This window comes from Brachionichthys hirsutus, unplaced genomic scaffold (genome assembly GCF_040956055.1).
Source record: "Brachionichthys hirsutus isolate HB-005 unplaced genomic scaffold, CSIRO-AGI_Bhir_v1 contig_445, whole genome shotgun sequence".
Lineage (NCBI taxonomy): Eukaryota > Metazoa > Chordata > Actinopteri > Lophiiformes > Brachionichthyidae > Brachionichthys > Brachionichthys hirsutus.
The window spans coordinates 37,706-44,724 of NW_027180348.1; the positions used below are offsets into that span (position 1 = coordinate 37,706).

At 43.2% G+C, this 7,019-nt stretch overlaps 1 long non-coding RNA gene across 1 annotated transcript; it reads left to right on the forward strand.

Moving 5' to 3' along the window:
* Nucleotides 1-962: 962 nt before the first annotated feature.
* Nucleotides 963-3,006, forward strand: LOC137913873 (uncharacterized). The gene is made up of 3 exons (XR_011106395.1): nt 963-1,023; nt 2,620-2,708; nt 2,854-3,006. It is a non-coding gene; the product is annotated as an uncharacterized lncRNA (long non-coding RNA).
* The last annotated feature ends 4,013 nt before the right edge of the window (nt 3,007-7,019 follow it).

Genomic DNA, 7,019 nt, shown 5'->3' on the forward strand with positions numbered 1-7,019 from the left:
TACCCGAAATTAATGCATTTCTTCATTCAAAAGACAAAACGGTCCCAGAGCTGATCGACCCAGAGTGGAAATGGCACCTCACATTTTTAACAGACATGACAGAAATGCTGAACAGCCTTAACCTGCAGCTACAAGGCCAGGGGAAACTCATTTGCAACATGTATTCCCACATAAAAGCATTCGAGGTGAAACTGGTGCGGCTTTTGGAACAAGTGAAAAAGCACAACTTCATCCATCTCCCTGTCACACAGAGCTTCTCTGCAGATAACCCAGCCGTCCCGTTCCCAGCTGAAAGGTGTGTGCGAGCACTGGAAATGCTGAAGGAGGAGTTTGGTGTGCGATTCCGTGAACTTCATGTTAATGCAAAAGAAATCCGTCTTTTCCAGAAACCCTTTGTTGCCGATATTGATGAAGCCCAGCCTTCTTATCAGTTTGAGTTAGCCGAGTTGCAGAACTGTGATGTTCTCAAAGACGCATTTAATCCCAACAGTCTCATTGTCTTCTATGCTGTCCTCCCAAATGACACGTACCCTAACGTAAAGAAACACGCTATGAAGATGTCCACACTTTTTGGCAGCACATATGTCTGCGAGCAAACCTTTTCACGCATGAAACTGCTGAAAAATCCGATGAGATCAAGATTGACTGATGAACATCTGCATCAGTGTCTGAGACTGGCTGTGACCAGAATGGAACCTGACATTCAGCTTCTCACCAGCCAGATGCAGGCCCACAGCTCACACTGATAAACATACAAAGGTAAGCTCACTTTTCTGACTTGAATGAGTCATTCTGAGTATGAACAAATATAAACATAGTAAAATCCATCTCCACAACCACACTGGTAGTGAAATGTATTGTGCTGTATCACTTAGTCTGGTTTCTCAGCCTGCTTGCTTTGTGGTTTTCACAGGAATGAGAGAGAGAGCTGCAAACAGTGGCTACAAGCCTACTGGAACCTACAAATGGATTATAAGGAATGAACACAAGAGCTTTGAGTGGCTGCTCATATGAGTAATATAAGTAAGATATTCTGCTCTGACAACCAAGCTGAAGTTTTTCTGTTAAGATTGTGCACAGCACGACAGAAAGTTAATGTTCCATGGAGGCTTATTTGGTTATTGTTTATTTCATAGTGTTATTATTTATTTCTTGACTTTTTTCTGTGAAGAACCCATTGAGGGTTATTTGGTTATGTGTGGCTGGAAAACGATAAAGTTTTATGTTACGCACCTCTGCGATCATCACACTTTTTCCGTTACAAACTGACCCCGGCCCCCAATCAGAGAAGGGAAAAGTTATTTGGCCCTCACAGGAAAAAGTTTGGGGACCCCTGATGGAGACAAACGTCAAGGAAAAACTCTCCTTTCATGAACAAGTTTTATTGGCTTGGTCCCAAATATATAAGCACAATTTTCTTCCCATAAATATATGATATGGAACAATCGGGACATACTGTACAGAAATAAATAATTATACTTTCTTAATTGGGTTGAGAAACAGATTAGACTCGTAATTCAACTCCAGTGGTTGAGCCGGGCCTAAATGGATGGACTTTCTATTCGTGAACAGTGCATGAAAGAATAATCGGCTCGGCTGCAGGCGTTGGCTTCTCTGACGTAATGAACGCGTCCATGAGAATGCATCTCGAGTGGGGCCTGAGTAATGTTTTCTTCCCTTCAGGAATTTGTCTGTTGTTGTTTTTCCTCCCCATCTCCATGGTTACAAGTTGAAGTTCAACTCCTTCTTGGAATGTTTCCCCCCCCCCCCCCCCCCCCCCACCAACAGCCGAGTACAGAAGTGTCTTTTACTGCTGATGGACTTTTGTTGCTTGACTTCCCATCATTGGTTCAGTTCAGGGCTTTTGCCGCTGTGGCATCCTGGGTATTTTATGCTCATTTCCTTTCTTTGGCTCGTTACTTCCTGCGATATTATTGTGGTGTTTATCACTCTAAATGGGCAACAATGGGAGAGAATGCAGTAAAACAGGACGGACAGAACGTCTGAGACGGACTGCAGCTCAGTCGCCGTTAGTCATCAACTCTCCAGCCTGTGTTTCTGCAGCCAGACTGTACACACACAGACTCCTCCCATCCACAGCTTTTATTCCACTTCTCCCCTTTCCTCCTCCTCCAGCCTTCCCTTTCTCTTATTCGCTCTCTTATTTTATAAACAGCGTCATTATTCACAGATCCTCACAAAAACCTGGTGCTTATCCAAACGTGACAGGATAGCGCCTGCGTCTCGCTCCCCGCCTTGGATTATGAGTGTGTTTTAAGAGTGTGTGTCATGACTTTATAGGTGTCTGCATGCATATGTGAGGAGGTGAAGAAAGCCAGTATCAGCCAGAGGATGCTGCACAGCCATGTTCTCCTTATCACAATGCCTCCTTAAAAGGCCAAACGGAGGGTGCAGTGGACTTTCAATGTGCTTAATGTACACATTTTTTGCTTTAGAGCATGCATCCATCAATTTCTGTGACATTTCCTAAAACGTCTTCCATGAAATGCTCCTAAATCTGCTTCACCCTTATGAGCGTGTGCTTTACTGGCAGCGTTTGAATTCTTCTAACTGCTGTGAAATTCACGGAGGCTCGTAATCATCTTTTTGGCTTCGCAGAGCGATCGTCTCCTGATCAAAGGAGGGAAGATCGTGAATGATGACCAGTCCTTCAGCGCTGACATCTACATGGAGGATGGGGTCATCAAGTGAGTTCTTGGGGGTTTGACTTGTTGAAGACACTCGAATAAAGTCACAGATTTCACCGTGCTTTACAGTCAGAGCAGACATTTTTGTCTTCATGATGCAATAACCTAATTTTTTATTTTGGTTTCTTTCTGATGATCTTCTCAGACAAATTGGGGAAAACCTGATCGTGCCCGGCGGAGTAAAAACCATCGATGCCCAGGGTCGCATGTTGATCCCGGGCATCGGGTTGATCCCATTGACGTGCATACACGTTTCCAGATGCCCGATCGAGGCATGGCGTCAGCTGACGACTTCTACCAGGGCACCAAAGCGGCGTTGGCCGGAGGCACCACCATGATCAGTGAGTTATTCAGAGGCGGGAGCCTGCTGCGTTTGATCACACTCGTCTGTGAGGTCATAAATCCTCCAGACGCCCACCATCAGAACAACTTATCATTTTACTTCATGATCTTTAGGTCAGTTTGAGACTTTAATACTTGTTTTCTTGCATTTTATCGTTGGGCTCAACAGTGGCTGCATTTCATTCTTGCGTTATTCAAAAAGAGATTTGAGGCTGCGCAGATTAAAAAAGGTTTAGTCATGTGAAAAGAGAAGCAGTGCTCGATGAAGCTGCTTTCTAGCAGCGGCGCTCCTTCTGCTGACTCAGCAGAATAAACTGCAGGGTCAACTCGGACTACTGGAATGGAAAAGACAAAGTGAAAGATTGAAATGAGATTTGAGAAGCCAGATACAGAATAAACCTCTGAATTGGAGGCCAAACATTACGTTTGATGTTGTCTGAGGTGGATTTAAATCCAGTCCAAATATTCCAGAAATCAGATGGGATGCTGCATATTTCATATTTGTGCGACCCACATGCAAACTTAAAAATGTTTAAATAAATATTGACTTTTCTTTTAAGTCAAGCAAATTCAATTTACTGGTTTTTGGCTTCTCACATTTGAGAATTTGCTGGTTTGCAAATCCCACGATGCGCTGGCGACACGTTCGGGGTGCATCCTGCCTCTCGCCCACAGCGAGCTGCGATAGGCTCCGGCGGAAAGGTGGAAAGGAGGAAGGAAATGGATGGATGGATTGTAAATCAATGCTTTTTGGTTTCAGGCTGAGGAAAATAAGCAACTTGAAGACGTCACCTTGGGCTCTTGATTTTCTTTTTTAAACTTAGGCGAAATATAAACTATATATTTAATAGAACAAACCTTCAAATGTCTGTTGAGCTTATATGACCTGAGTCTCACCCCTTCAGAAACAGTTAACAGGGTCTTCCTTGGCCTGTGATCCATCCCTCCACTATGTTTGAATGAAAAACAAAAATCAAGCCGCAAACGGATACGAGGAAAACAGAACCTCCCAACCTGGAGGTAATGACTGTATCTAACCCCGAACAAGAAGGTTCTGGTTTTTGCTGGCCTTTATCAACACACTGTGGAATTAGTAGTGGGAAAAAGCTATGGAGGAGAAGTGTTCTGGGGCCGATTGTCACGAAGAAGGGAGACATACAGAGTTGAGGGAACTATAGGGGGATAAAGCCGATGAGTCATACGATGAAGTTACGGGAAAAAGGTGGTTGAGGCTAGACTAAGTACAGAAGCGAGTATTTGTGAGCAGTGAGGTTCTCCTTGGGAGTGACCAGGTTGGATTAGAGATGAGACAAAAAGAGGGACAGTGAAGGTTAGACGTTTTGGAGACGAGGTCAGAGAGTCCAGACTTTGATGGTTTGGACATGTCCAGAGGAGAGACGGGGACCATATCGGTAGAAAGATGCTGAGGATGGAACTGCCAGGGAACAGGACTAGAGGACGACCCAGGAGAAGAGACATGGACGTAGTGAGGGAGGACATGAGAGTGGCTGGTGTTGGGGAGGACGATGCAAAGGACAGGGCTAGAGGACGACCCAGGAGAAGAGACATGGACGTAGTGAGGGAGGACATGAGAGTGGCTGGTGTTGGGGAGGACGATGCAAAGGACAGGGCTAGAGGACAACCCAGGAGAAGAGACATGGACGTAGTGAGGGAGGACATGAGAGTGGCTGGTGTTTTTTTTTCCACCAACTTTTTTTAACCTATTTTTACCTTCTTGTTTCCCGTTTCTTTCTGTCTTTCACTCACTGTAGTATGGCATTGTCTTGGACGCTGGATCCTCACACACAGCTCTATACATATACGAGTGGCTGGCAGACAAGCAAAATGGAACGGGCGTGGTCACCCAGCACAGTGAATGTGTTTGCCTTTTCCAGTAAAGGCGATGTGTTTAGATGAAACTATGAATGGTAAATAATGTAATTTTAATGTAATTTCATAATGACAATAAAAGCATCCTGAATAGATGCCAGAGCCACCTCATCTGGCTCCTCTCAACGCGGAGGAGCAGCGGCTCTACTCCGAGCTCCTCCCGGATGATGGAGCTTCTCACACGATCTCTAAGGGAGAGCCCAGCCCCCCCACGGAGGAAGCTCATTTCAGCCACTTGTACCCGCAATCAATCATATATATATATATATATGAATGTGTTAATAATAGAGCAACTCTTCAGTCTGCTTTATTGCGTAATGTCTGAATATTTGACCGGCCTTATGCTTTATGTTGTTATTTATTCTGCCAGAATGACTTCAATGCAACTGGAGACTTCCCAATCTTGAGCTGCTCTAAGTTACTGTAAGGAAGTAGCATCTGCATGAGGTGTTGTACAATACATTCCCATATATACTGGAGGAGGTTGTTTTATGATGGTTTGTTGCACTTGCATGCTGGGAGATTTTAAAGTCCGGGCGTTATCTGTTGTAGAAAGGGGTCAGATCAACCAGCAGACGCTCTAGGTTGCATTCGAACCTTCAGATCGCTCGCATTGAACAGCTGGGAATCGGTGCAGGTCTGGGTACAGACCTCTGCCTGCAGCACTGACTTGTGTTTGCTTGCGTGATGGAGTTGTTTGGGTTCTGTAAGTCAGGTTTTGATCTTTGGTTTCATTCTATAATACTGAAACAATCTATTTAGATTAATGCCTGACTGTTAAACGTGTATAAAGTGTGTGGTGAGGGGTTTTACAGCCTTAAAACATTTATGTACATGTATAATAATTGTAAAATAATAAAGATGACTACATTCTGGATTTCACTTATTGCGGGTTATTTTTAGAACGTAACCCCCCAAAATGAGGGACTACTGTATTATGATTGCTTGTTTTGTACCGTAACTGTCCAAAGCTGAATTTATTGTTTTTACATCAGGCACCTTGGGCAGCTAAGGGGTCCTTGGGGAAATGAATGTTCCGTTATAAACAACGCCCGAGTTCGTTCTGTTGGGTTTTTGAAGACGGTGGGTCGGAAACTAGCCGTTAACGATATTTTCCAAAACTGAAGAACCGGTTTATGGAATTTGGGCATCTTGACCGGGATCCTCTTTACAAACCGGGATATATTTTAACGTTCAAAATTTACTGAACTGCGTGTGATGCGTCTTTAATGCCGCATCGCGTCATCACAGTTTAACCGGGCGATAGCTAGCTTAACTGGATAGCTGCTCTGTTAGCATTCATATTGAATTTGACATTGAACTTAGCCGTTAGCTTCGCGCTAACGCTATTAGCGTCTTTTTTTCCAATCATTCTTTGCACATTCGATTATATAAACTATACCATTGCACTGCTAAATATCTGGTATATCTCCGATTGGTTTATTTGATCAGAACTAGGTGTTATTTGCCCAACACTAAAACGAAGCCGAGATTCGTTCTGTCACTGACGTCATATCCGGGTCGATGTCTTTCAGTGGGATAAATGCTAGTCCGCTAAAATGCTAGTCACAAGAACGGTTCTTTGTTCTCAGTGGGATGACGCAATGTGTGTTTGTAACTTTTAAATATTTCATTGGGGTCGGATTTCTCTATTATCTATTATGTTTAAAAATCTCAATTTTGTGTCATGAACACTTTAAAGAACAAATTCTACTTTTAGGCTTTGAGATTATATTTAGACAAAAGACGATTCCTTATATAATAGGTTCAAAAGACAGTGATGTCATTAGTATTTCGTATTTTCCGGTTATATTGCATACATTTATGTATATTTCTGCTTTCCATGACATTTATTTTTGCATTGGTATTCCTGTTCTTTAAATGATATTTGTAGTTTCTAGAGGAATAAAGGGAGGCGATTCTCCATTTCTATTGATTTTAAATTAACGGTACAATCAGCTGTAGCAGAAGATAACAGGGAATCATTTGTTTTGTCTGCAGGTATTTCAGCTGAACAGGATGCCTTTTTAAAAAGCGACCAAAGATTGCCTGTAAAGAACCGAGTGAACAAAACGGAGT